Raw genomic sequence first — 13,594 nt, forward strand, 5'->3', positions numbered from 1 at the left:
TACGGCAGCCCCATAGCACCGACACGGGCAGGAAGAAGATGAGTCTGGCTGTGTGAGGACACTGGGCATTCCAGGGCCTGCGGGGACACCTGGGGGCTGGCGCCACCCCTCCCCTGCCCCCAGCAGTCATTGTCAAGGCCTGTGGCCGGGCTTGGCCGCCTCTCTGTCCCCTACTGCTCCAGCAGGAGGGCGCCAGACTCTTCCAGGACAGAAGTCTGGGATGCATTTGGAAATCCTGGCAGAGGGCTTTCAAGTTTAGCTCCATCTTGGTCAGCGGGGGAACCGCCATCTGGATCCTGTTTGCTCTCGCTTGGCAGGGGAATCTGAGCAGAATCGTGGAAAACAGTCGGGGAGGGGGTGGCTCCCGCTGGGGCCTGGGCCCTGAGTGGGGAGACAGCAGGCCTTGGCCCAGCCACTTACTTGCTGGTGGCATCGGGCTGCTGGTGTCTCCTCCCTCAGCTTGGTTTCCTCACCTGTCAGTGAAGACAACGGTGGAATTCATCTCCAAATGTGGCTGCCGGGACTCGGTGAGATATTGCGAATAGGAGGGTGCTTGATGAAGGCAAACTTTACATAATTTGTATTCTTTTAAAAAAATTTATTTGAGAGAGAGAGAGAGAGAGAGAGAGAGAGAGAGAGAGGGAGAGATTGGTTATTCCACTTAATTGTGCATTCACTGGTTGATTCCTGTATGGGCCCTGCCTGGGGATCAAACCTGAAACCTTGGTGTATCAGGATGACACTAACCAACCAAGCTACTGAGCCAGGGCCTAATTTTTTATTGATTTTTTATTTGTATCAGAGAGGAAGGGAGAGAAAGAGAGAGATAGAAACATCCGTGAGGAGAGGGAATCATCGATCGGCTGCCTCCTGCACATTGGACCAAGCCCACAACCCAGGCATGTGCCCTCGACCAGAATCAAACCTGGGGCCCTTCGGTCCGCAGGCCGATGCTCTATCCACCGAGCCAGACCAGCTAGAGCCAGGGCCTAATTAAAGAGAAAAAAAAATTAAATTTAAAAACAGCAACATTGAATTTACCACGTTAACCATTTTAAAGCGTGCAGCTCGGTGGCAATGAGTACATTCGAGTTGTTGTGGAGTCTCACCTCCACCCAGTCGTCTCCAGAACTCTTTTCCTCTTGCAAAACGGAAACTCTGTCCCCATTTAACACTGACTGACTCCTCCCCGCCCGCCCCCCCCCCCCCCAGCCCCGGCAGCCACCATCTCACTGTCTGTCTCTGTGAACAGGACTACTCTCCTTACCTCGTGTAAGTGGAATCATGCCACACTTGTTCTTTGGTGGCTGGCTTGTTTCACTTAGCACGGTGTCCTCAAGGCTCCTCCATGTTGTGTGGCAGAATTCCCTTCAGGTGTTTTTTTTTTTGAAAAATGAGAACGACACCAGTATTGTGGAGAGCTCCCGATGGAGATGCTGAGCAGCCACAAATTTTATGAGTATAAACCTGTGTGAATTAAAAGGTGTAGCAAAAACCGGTTTGGCTCAGTGGATATAGAGCGTCGGCCTGCGGACTGAAAGGTCCCAGGTTCGATTCCGGTCAAGGGCATGTACCTTGGTTACGGGCACATCCCCAGCAGGAGGTGTGCAAGAGGCAGCTGATCAATGACTCTCTCATCGATGTTTCTAACTCTCTATCCCTCTCTCTTCTTCTCTGTAAAAAAATCAATAAAATATATTTAAAGATGAGAGTCACACCTGCCGAGTACAGTCACACCTACTGGCCTGCACAGGGCGACTCTCCTCCCTTCCGCTTCAGGGTTCTCGCCTGTCAACTAGAGAGACCTGTGGCCACCTGATGGGGTGACTGAAGGTTCAGGGGGGGCTATGTACAATGTCCAGCCTGCACCAGGAGGGTTAGGAGTACGTGGTTCTGTTAGGAGGGAGGACAGCTGCCCGGAAGCTCCCTGGATTTTTATTTTTATTTATTTATTTTTTTTATAGATCAGCTCACGGGCCACGGGCCTCTCCTGGAAGATGCACACGAATAAAAGGTCCCAGTTAACGAGGATCCTGGTTAAAGTTTTAAAATGCACAGCGTGCCGGCTCTGCATAATGATGTATCAGAAACACAACAATCCTTTAATCTGGAAGGAATTAATTGCCGGGCCCAGAAATTCAGGGCACGCGGACAGAATCCTTAATTTTCTCAAGCCGATGGTTTCAAAAAGCGCCTGATTCTGGACGGGCTTCTCTCTGCGCGTAAGGACGACTCCCACAGCTCCAACAAAGGGCGAGATTGTCTCGAGGCCTTCCTCGGTCAGAATCCTGTGCGTGGCGACTGAATGAAGGTCGGCTCTGAGTTCCGCCTGCTGTGTGGAATGGGGCCGAGTTGGATCCCCGGGAGACTCAGTGCGGGCTCTGTGGCCCCGGCAGGCCGGACGCCGTGCAGGGAAGGTCCTCACGTGTCCCCCGCAAGTTTGCTGAGCCCACGGGGCCCAAGCTCAGGTTCGGTGTCGGCGACACAGTAACAGGCACAAGCCAGCCATGAAGACGGAGCAGAGAGAAACCGTCAGGCAGAGAGCAGTGACTGCACACCGTGATAAGGAAATGATGGGGAGGAAGAGGCAGGGTGTACGGAAGAGAGTAACATGGACCTAACTTATTTAAAACACACACACACACACACACACACACACACACACATTTTATTGATTTTTTTCACAGAGAGAAAGGGAGAGGGATAGAAACATTGATGGGAGAGAAACATCAATCAGCTGCCTCCTGCACACCTCCTACTGGGGATGTGCCCACAACCAAGGTATATGCCCTTGACTGGAATCGAATCTGGGACCCTTGAGTCTGCAGACCGACGATGGTCTATCCACTGAGCCAAACCAGTCAAAGTGATTGGAATGCTGGACCTAACTTATTTATGTATAAATATATTTTTATTGGTTTCTGAGAAAGGGAGAGGGGGAGGGAGGTAGGAACATCAATGGTGAGAGAGAATTGAAGGTGGGTGGTAAGGTGGGGATGCCGGAGACCCCTGTCCTTGTCACTGTTGAGAAAATAAAGTGAGTTAATGAATTTGGGGCATTTACTAGGTGTACCGGATACTATGCGGATTTTTTTCAACAGATGGAGTTAGACATATGTTGACATATATGCTCTTTGATATGTATGCTATTTTGTTGTATTCACAGCAAGCTTCAAAACTTCGTATGTCAAATTTTCTAAAGGTGTTAACATCATAGATAGTTTTATGCTTAACAATGTCGAATTTCGTGCCAAAAAAACCCAAACAAACACATTTGCAGGAAGTTTTAATTCATTATTTTGAAGAAAAGTGCTGCTGAAAGTGATCGTATACCTCCGGAAGCTTATGGTGAACATGCTCCATCTTAAGATACTTGTGAACGCTGGTTTAAATGCTTTAAAAGGGATGATTTCGATGTGAAAGACAAAGAACATTTATTTAGGTCAACCGAAAAAGTTTGAAGATCTACAATTACAGGCATTATAGGATGAAGATGCATGTCAAACTCAAAAACAGCTTGCAGAAAGATTAAGTCTTGCTCAGCAAACAATTTCCGATCGTTTACAAGCAATGGGGAAGATTTTAAAAGAGGGGAAATGGGTGCCACATCAACTGAACGAAAGACAAATGGAAAACCAAAAAGTCATCGGTAAAATGTTGCTTCAACGGCACAAAAGGAAGTCGAATTGCATCGAATTGTGACTGGCGATGAAAAGTGGATTTATTTTGAGAATCCCAAATGCACAAAACCATGAATTGATCCAGGTCAAACATCAACATCGACTGCAAGGCCAAATCGCTTCAGAAAGAAGACAATGCTCTGCGTTTGGTGGGATCGGGAAGGTGTGGTGTATTATGAGGTTCTACAACCAGGTGAAACCATTAATACTAGTCGCTACCAACAACAAATAATCAATTTGAACCACACTTTGATCGTAAAACAACCAAGATGGGCCAGAAGAGAAGGCAAAGTAATTTTGCTCCATGATGCACCATCACACACTTCAAAACCAGTTAAAGACACATGAAAAGATCTTGCCTGGGAAGCATTAGCCCACCTCAGTGCGTCAGACGGTTGTGACTGGCTGCTCTGAGCCGCCGTTTCTGTTGGAGGTGAGGTAAGCAAGAAGTCCCCTCTATCCTTTGAAACAGCCACCAGTGGTGCCCACAGAACTTGGCTCGGTCACCGCCCATCCCTGCACTGCCTGCACAGAGCAATCCCGCTCCCCGGAGAAGGCAGGAAGCAGAATGAGTCATATCTAAAAGCTGCTTAGCCCAGACTTGGGCAAGAAAGGAAAAAAAAAACAACAAGACACACACACACACACACACACACACACACCATAAAACCCCTTTGATCTGTGTCTCTGATTTTTTGGAACTTTCCATCTCATCGTGACTTAGAGCATCGAGGGAGGCTGGGCGTCTCTGACCTGGCAGGGTCTGAAACCAAGTTGTCGTTAACTAGGCTAACGACCGATGCCAGACCGATGCCATACCGTGGACCCCTGCCTTGAATCCACAAGATGGCAGAGCTAAGGATGGAAGCAGTTCACAGCTGACGTTGCATTAGCAAGAAAACTCTTTGAAACTGCAAGACGCCCTCCTCCCCGGAGGGCCCAGGGAACCCTCCAGGAAGATGTGTTTTCTCCCCATTTTCCAGTTCAAGTTCTTCACCTGCTTCATCCCTGGCTCCCCTTGTCCTGGACACTCCATGCAGTCACAGAAAGCACACTGACTATGAAGGCGGGACCTTGGGCATGAATTCTGCTCCCTGGGCTTCGTCTCCCCAAAGGAAAGGGGGAGGGCAGTGATCCTTTCAGTCCCCCAGCCTCTCAGGATGGGATTCTAGAGCTGGAAGCTGCTGACAGGGGCCCCTTTCGCTCCCTCTGGCTCCACCCAGCGGGAGACCCGATTGTGATCTTTGCATGGAGCTCCCACCCGTCTGCTCCTTGTTTCTGGGAGTCTGAAAGGTGATACAGGCGGAGGTGACTCTGAAGGCAGAAAGCCCTGGGTTTTGGCCCTAGCTTTGCCACCGTTCTTCAGCTCGATGACCTCGGGCAAGAGGCACACTCTGTTAGAAGAACAGAATCTACCAAGATGGACGTCAAAGCTGTCAGCTGCAGACACCATTTCTCTGAGACTCCATTTCCTCATCTGTATACTGTGGGTCTAACCATCCCCCTCCCATGGGGGCGTTGTTGAAGTATCAGATGAAATAACGCACAGTGTGTAGAGTTTAGCAGGAAGCCTGGCCCGTAGGCATTTAGTAGATGTTCGCCATCGGTAAGACCAAGTACCTGCCCTTCGGCAAAGGTTAGTCTGTGGCAGGGCTGGCTTCTCCCGGCTGTGTGCACACACATCACCGGGGCAGCCGTGTGTGTGTGTCTTGCCCAGAGTGATTCCAATGCTGTGGCTGGAATCCACAACCCTCCCTTCACCTGAGCGAGTGCTGGGGAGTCAGAGGCTTCCTGGGGATGGGTCCCTCGTACCCAATTCAGAGTTTTCCAGGTGTAGCAGGTGACCTTCGCAGAGAGCATCCCAAGGCCTCAAAGGCCCATCGGAGGCAAAGCCAGAGCATACGCCCACCTCAGCTGCCCCGCCGAGCGGCTGCAGACCCGCTGGCGGGAGATCAGACACCCAGAGGCTGGGGGGTAATTACTGACTTGGCACCCATCTTCTTGGGGGAGCACGTGTGCGAGATCCTCTCTTTTCTCTTTCCAGGGGCATAAACATTTGTGTGGCCAGTAGCCCAGGGGGCCTGGGGATGTTTACTTTGTAGTTAAGGAAGAGAGGGGCTTTTTTGTTTGGGGACCAAGTGCACTGCTGGCCCGGGGGAGAAAGCCTTTAGGGGACCCCTTGCACTAGCAGGCATCTGTGGGGGTGACTCAAGGTGGGAAGGGACCACTTCATTCCCCGCTGATGGAATAAGCTCCTTCAATCAGCAGAAAATGGATGCTTTTCAACAATGACTTTCCTGTTTCGGGGTCCCGTGGGGTCAGAGCCCAGAGGACTCACCTTGTGGCAGTGTTAGCAAATCAGAGAGCTTCTAGATGCCACAGTGAGAGTGAGAGTCCTGGGTTAGGAGCCAGGCTTAGGGCCTGGAGGGTTGCATGGAGTCGGTGGTTGAGGGCCAACTTTCTTCCGCAGCTCTCTGTTCCCACCGCTGGGCGGCGCCGGTGAGCAAGGCTGCACCGGGATGGCTCCTGCAGGGAAAGCAAGGGTGCAAGGAGGCAGGGTCTGGGGGTCTGTGAGGACCGGGAATCCAGCTGGCAGACAGCTCCTGCGGGCTTACCCTGCCTATCTGCCCACCTCCGGCCAGGAGGGAAATCTGAGGACATCCAAATTCTGTATTTGTTCCTGACCTGAATCCACTGCCGGCTGGACGCCAGCAGAGAAGGGTATTCCCACCCAATAGATACGTCCCTGAGAAGGCGAAGGTCAGTGGGTACTTTTGTAAAACAGGGCCACAGACGGGATGTATTGGATGGGGGAAAACTAGCTACCTAATGGAACCGAGTCAGGATTTATTTTCTAAGGAGAGAACTGCCCTTATGTTGCAGTCTGTGTGCTTGGAGCTTGATAAACGGGCTCTCAACTCCAAAGGCAGAGCGCTTCCGAGGCCCCCACGCTTTTGGTGGCCCCTGAGAGGCCCGGGGAGAACCGTGTGACACAGCTCCCGTTTGCAAAGTCGGGACGATGGGCCGGGCCCTTGACATGTTGGCTCCTCCCCAGACCTCTGCGGTTGGGAGCATCCCCACCTTTAGTCTACGAATAAAAATCAGCTCAGCACCTCGCCTTTGTTATATTATTTAATCTAGGGGTGTCGAACTCAATCAGAGAAGGGGCCAAAATCTAAAATCCAGCCTAAATCGCGGGCCGAATGGTTTACTGAACAGTCATAAACTGACAATGTCATAAACTGACAGCGGAGTGCAGTGATGACAGCGCGGTGCGGGCCACATTGCAAGGCCTGGCGGGCTGGATTTGGCCCGCGGGCCGTGTGTTTGACACATGTGATTTAATCTAACAACTCTCTGAGAAACGACTGCTGCACCCATTTTATTCGTGGGCAGAACTGAGGTTAGAAAGGCGACTTGCCTGAGGTCTGGGACCTGCATTGACCCCAGGTTCCCGAGTGCAGCCAGAGCTCCCAGCCTCAAGGCTCCTCTGATCGGGAGTCACGTTTTCCTAAGGGAAGCCAGGTGGCTTGGCCAAGGTCACCTACACCACGGGGTGTGGTATCAGCCCTGCCTCCTCCTCTGGCCCCTTGTGCGGCCACCTTCCTTCCTCTGCCCCAGCTGCCAGGCCTTCACCCCGAACAATGCCCAGGTCCAGCCTGGAGCGTGTTTCTGGCGAAGGGCGTTTGTCCCAGCGCCTTGGACCCAAGCTGCTCCTGAGTGAGGCGGGCACAGAGAAATGGTGGAGGGCACCAGGAAGAGAGACCGCCCTCAGCCACCTCCCTGAGCCCCCGAGTCCGCCGGCAGGCCGGGAGTTGGGGAAAGTTAAGCAGCCTTGGTCGGTCCCTCTCTTTGCTAAGAGATCCCAGCGGAGCGAGGCAGCATGCGAAAGGGCTGGCCTCTCCCCCTCGCGGGACCGAGAAGAAAGGCGTGTTTCTAAGAGACGGGGGCTCCCCACATGGGAGAGGGAAGGGATGTTAGCCGAACGTTTGGCTGGGAGTCTGGCTCACGGTTCCAACCCATGGACATTGGCAAAGGAGAACAAGGAACTGCTGAGGGTGGCAGATCGGTTATAATTAAGAGAACCTGGGAGACGCCAAACAATGTCAGGGCCGCCAGCTGTCCGGGGTCTGGGGCTCTGTCTGGAGGAGCAGCTCAGGAAAGCAGCCGCCCTCCCCCGCAGCGCGGGCCATTGGAGCAGAGAGCCTCAGCCCGGCCCCCCTTAAGCTCCCAGGGCTCAGAGTGGGCCAGGCGTCAGGGCCCCCCTCCCCCACCCCACCTGCACCTTTTCCTTTCCTTTCTCCACCAACTCACCGGGTCTTGTTCCTCAGGAAAGTAAACAAGCTGACGGTGGGCCAAGTTCTAACTCCTGTGCTTCTCGCGTGAGTTATTTACCCTGAGCCTCGGTGTCCTCATCTGACAAATGGGGATAACAGCGATGCTTAATGCATACAGCTGGTTGTGAGCGTTAAACACGACATGTGCAAGTGGCTGGCACAGTGCAGGGGGCAGCTAACTATGGCCTATGGGCTTGCCGCCTGTTTTGTGTGACCCACAGGCTGAGAATGGTTTTTACAGGTTTTAATTGTTGGGGTAAAATAATAATAATAATATTTGGTGACATGTGGAAAAGATATAAAACTCAAGTTTTAGTGTCCATAAATTAAGTTTCATCAGAACACAACCCCCGTTTACTTAGATATTGTTCTGTGGCTGCTTACATGTGGGCCCCAGTGCCCCTCTCCCCATGCCACCCCCCGCTCCTCGGAGTCACCTGGCTGGCTCCAGGACTTGCAGTGGTGAGGTCCCTGAAGGTCTCAGTGGGTGGGCACTGGTTCCAGTTACAGTGCGGGCAGAGTTGAGTGGCTGTGACAGAGATCAGAGGCTATATGGTTCAAAAAGGGTAAAATAACACATATGTAATACCTTCATCAATAAAGAAAATTTAAAAAATCAATAAAACATATTTTAAGGAAGGGGGGAAAAGGGGTAAAATAGTTACTGTTTAGATCTTTGCAGAAAAAAATTTACCAACGCCTGGAATGAACGCCAGACACTTAATAAGAGATCAGTTGAATGTATCAGCCAGTCCTGTAAATATAATATATTAATACTCCTGTTATAGTATCCATGCTTAATGGAGAGATTCTAAACCTAAAGTCCATGGAGGGTTTTAGGGGGGGTCTTTAAACCTCCAGAATTTCTATGCAGATTTTTATAGGTGGGATCTTTTGGTGGAGGGGCTTGATAATATTCACCTGATTCTCCAAGTGGTTTGTGTTCTCAACAGGGAAAGAAGTGGAGGCTTTTTAAAAAATTGATTTCAGAGAGGAAGAGAGAGGGAGAGAAACATCAATGATGAGAACCATTGGTTGGCTGCCTCCTGCATGCCCCACACTGGGGATGAGCCTGCAACCAAGGCATATGCCCTGATTGGGAATTGAACCGTGACCTCCTGGTTCATAGGTTTATGCTCACCCTCTGAGCCTTGGCTGTAGGGCAAGAAGTGTAGGGTTTTTTTTGTTTGTTTGTTTGTTTTTAAATATATTTTATTAATTTTTCTTACAGAGAGGAAGGGAGAGGGATAGAGAACTAGAAATGTCGATGAGAGAGAAACATCGACCAGCTGCCTCTTGCACACCCCCTACCGGGGATGTGCCCGCAACCAAGGTACATGCCCTTGACCGGAATCGAACCCGGGACCTTTCAGTCCACAGACCGATGCTCTACCGCTGAGCCAAACCGGTTTCGGCAAGAAGTGTAGGTTTGCTGCCTTCCTCGCCCCAGGCAAAGTGATCGGTACTTTTCTGGGCTGTGTGGAGGCAACACCAGTGAGGAAGAGATATTTGGGAGCTCGGGACCTTTCTCAGAGCCACCTGCCTGCCCCAAGGGGCCTGAAGTGCAACTGGCATACGGAGTCCTGGCTTTGGAGCGGGCTGGATCCTGGCCTTGCCCTCTGCTGGCTGGGTCCCCGCTCTGAGCCTCCGTTGCCCAGGCTGGGCTGTCACACGGATGAACTCAGTAATGTCTGTTGAGTGCTCAGTACAGCGGCTCACACACATACTGGTAGGGGGACTGCAGAAATGCTCGCTGCTGCTATTGCCATTACTATCTCCATCCTTACACACTCAAAAGCTCTTTCCTCAGCTTGCCTCGGGACTTGTAAAAAGCTGCCCCCTATCAGGTTAAATATGAGGTTTGAATACCCCTCGAATGCTCTTGATCCCATTCATCTGTGGCACCAGCAACAAAGGCAAGTACATGAAACATAGTCCCATGATCGGTGTGTGCAAAACAGCGGGCGCCCGGTTAGGTTTGTACAGGGACTGGTGAAGGTTCCTAAGAGTGAAATAAGTGAAATCTGAACCTTCTCGGTTGCAAAAGCCTGGGCTGTTTTAGACCTTTCTGTTTTCTCCCCCTGAGGAGGGAGCCTGGACCTCAGACTTGGGTCTATTTTCCTCCTAAAACGCTTCTCTGTGGAGCCTGGTTCTTCAGCCCCGCCATCCACAGCCAGCAGGTTCGTTCATTCCGGGGCCCAGTGTCCAGCGTCGGGAGGGCTGGGGGCGTTCTGGAGACGGGCCCCCTGGACACGGGCTGGTCCACGACCAGCCGAGCCCAGGGCTGCCTGCCCCCGGTTGCTGGGTGGAGTCCCATTCAGCGGGGGCCTGGTGGCTCCAGACAACAGCTGGAGACCAGAAAGGAAGACTTCCAGCTACAAGCAAATGTTGCTGCTTCTTGAGGTTGAAATATCCTGTCCCCCGAGTTCCCCTTTCAGCCAAGCAAAAACAATCCCCCACAGGGACCCGACCCCGCCACGGAGGAACAAAAGCGCTCCAGTTCCCAGCGTCCCAGAGACTGGTCTGCAGTTTCAGGCTCGCACAGCCCAGGGGGGGGAGAGGAGATGATCATGTGATTTCCAAGCCTGGAGACAAGGTCACCCTTGTCCAGCCCTTTCCGTCTCCGCAGGAAGAAGAGCCTTTGATTGCTTGACAAAGGACGAGGCTGACGCGGCCCTGGTGTGGGCTCCCCGGAGGGCGGGCTTTGCAATGTCCGAATCGCTCAGGTTTCGGAAAACAAGGAGATGAGGTGAAGGTCAGCGGTGCCCAAAGTCCACGCAGATGGGTTTGGGGTGCTCTTCCTGGTCCTGCTTCAGGCAGGACAGCTGCACATTCCGGCTGCGTTTGTTTTTCTGCTGCAGGCTAAGCCGTCCCTCAGAAGTTTACCAGTGGTTTTACCATTTGTTTTCTACCAGCCATGGAAACATGCTCCTTCAGAATATATTCACACATGCTAAGGGGTTAATGACCAAACTGTATAAGGAACTCATATGACTCAATAACAAAAAATAACCTATCCAATTAAAGAACGGGCAGAGGGCAGAACAAACATTTCTCCAAAGACATACAGATGCCAACAGACATATGAAACAAGGCTCAACTAATTATCAGGGAAATGCAAATCAAAACCACAATAAGATACCACCTCACACCTGTCAGATGGCTGTTGTAAAAAAGTCAATGAATAACGTGTTGGTGAAAACGTGGAGGAAAGAGAACCTTGTGCACTGTTGATGGGACTGCCAACTGGTGAGTCACTGTGGAAAGCAGTATGGAGATTTCTCCAAAAACCAAAAAAATGGATCTATCATATTACCCAGCAATTCTACTTCTGGGTATCTATCTGAAAAATTAAAAGATATATGCAGAGATTAACCAAATAACTTACATGCATATATGCATGCATAAGCCATGGATACAGACAATAGAGCAGTGAAGGTCTGGGGTGGGGCGGGAGCCAGATGGAAGAGGGTAATGGGGGGGGAAAATGGGGGCTATCTGTAATATTCTCAACAAGGTAAATTAAAAAAAGATATGTATACCTTTATGTTCATTGCAGTGTCTTTTACAATAGCCAAAATATAAAAGCAACCTAGATGTTCATTGATTGATGAATGGATAAAGATGTGATACACACACACACACACACACACACACACACACAATGGAAGTTTATTCATCAAAAAAAAAAAAAATCTTGCCATATGTGACATGGATAGAACTAGAGAGTCAGATGAAGACAAATACCATATGGTTTCACTTATATGTGGAATCTAAAACAACAACACGCAAATGAACAAACAACACACAACAAAAACAGCAGCCTCATAGAAACAGATGGAACTGATGGCTGCCAGAACAGCAGAGGGTGGTGGTGGGGGAACAGGTAGAAGAGATGAAGGGGAATATAGTCAGTAATGTTGTGGTAACTCTGTCTGGCGATAGGTGATTACTAGACGTAGTGCGAAGACCACATTGTAAAGCATATAAATGTTGAATCACTATGCTGTGCACCTGGAACTAATGTGATATTGTATACCAACCATCCTTAGCATTTTACAAAGTCAAAAAGAGCTCCTGGGAAAGAGAGAAGGAAAGCTCAGAGAAGAGAAACACTGGAGTGAAGCTTTTAGGGGCCATGATATTGCAACAGCCACTGCAAGGTTAGGGCTGGCTGCTGTGGTGTAGGCCAAGGTCAGCCGGGGAGAGGACAGAGAGAAAGAGAGGGCCACAGACTCCATGTCCAGGTAATATGCCTGCCAGAGAACTACGGTAAGCCCTCACTCAACATTGTTATAGGTTCTGGGAAACTGTGACTTTACGTGAACGGAAGTATAATGGAACTAATTTTACCAAAGGCTAATGGATATAGACAGGAGTCAGGTCCCTACGGCATGTTTCTGCTCACATCACCAGACTTCTGAATAAAGACCTTTGAAAATATTTCTAATATTAACCATTGAAATAAGTGTGAGCTATATCCTAGACACATCTCCTTGTTCTTAACCCCCCACCTCTACTCGACAATAACAAGGCACAGCTACCATTTACTGAAACTATACTAAGATAATAACGCACCACAATACTATGGGCGGTTACTGAATTGCCCCAATCTGAGAGAGGAGAAAGTAGGCACGCAGGGCTGAGTCACTCGCCCAGCGTCACGTGGTAAGTGGTGGGGTGGGGATGTGAGCCCAGGCCCCGAGGACCTGCCCCTGGGCCATGGGTGCAGCCAGCTTACCTTCACCTAGTTCTCCCCTCCCTCAGTGCTGGTGTGGGGGCCTGTTCAGCTCCCTCGAGTCTCTCATTTGTGTACCTCCGAGGCTCTGATGGGCCTCCTCACCCTCGGTCTTACCCCACTCCCATCTGTTTTTCCTGATGCAAGTGTCAATCCTTCTAAACTAGGAATCTGACGTCACTCCTCCACCGAAACCCTCCGGAGCCTCCCTGTTTTCCACTTCCTGGCCTCTCAGCGAGTGAGAGGTGGGAGCTGAATCCTGTAGGCTGACTCTAGGGCTGTGCCACCCCCATGCCGCTCTCCGAGCCTGTTTCCTCTCTGACCGAACAGGGCGACAGTACCTGCAGAAAGGCTGTCCGGGTATGCGCAGTGCCCGACAGGCGAGTGCTGGGCGCAGAGCGGGCAACTCACACGGAGCTTCCATGGGTGTTATTACTAAGAAGGGTGGGCAGAGGAAGAACTGGCTGCTCTGAAAGGCAAGATGAATTCCACATGGGATAATAACTACATGAGTGTTTTAGACATCTTTTCTCACTTAATCTTCATCGCCTTCTGGGGCACAGATGCTATTGCATTTACAGGGAGGGGAGACTGAGGCTGAGAAGTGGATTGCCACCTCAGGGTGGATTCAGACCTAAGTTTTTCTGCACATCCCCGAGAAGTGCCCTGTCGCACCGGGTGACGTGCTCATTTGGAATTCCAACTCTTCCAGATCTTACCAGCTGAAGGTCACTGCGGGTCAAAGCTGCGGCGAGACCTGAGGGAACCTGGAGACACTTGGGAAAAACTGAGCCAAAGGTGCGGGCTGGCACGGGCACATGTTAGAAAGAGCCGAGGAT

At 50.8% G+C, this 13,594-nt stretch overlaps 1 long non-coding RNA gene across 1 annotated transcript; it reads right to left on the reverse strand.

The window, feature by feature from the left end:
* Positions 1–8,903: 8,903 nt before the first annotated feature.
* Positions 8,904–13,409, reverse strand: LOC311613419. Its single transcript, XR_014793452.1, has 3 exons — positions 13,097–13,409; positions 9,424–10,970; positions 8,904–9,172 (listed from the first exon to the last, which is right to left on the reverse strand). It is a non-coding gene; the product is annotated as an uncharacterized lncRNA (long non-coding RNA).
* Between the last annotated feature and the right edge of the window lie 185 nt (positions 13,410–13,594).

This window comes from Pipistrellus hanaki, assembly GCF_964339955.1.
Source record: "Pipistrellus hanaki genome assembly, chromosome: 19".
Taxonomy (NCBI): domain Eukaryota; kingdom Metazoa; phylum Chordata; class Mammalia; order Chiroptera; family Vespertilionidae; genus Pipistrellus; species Pipistrellus hanaki.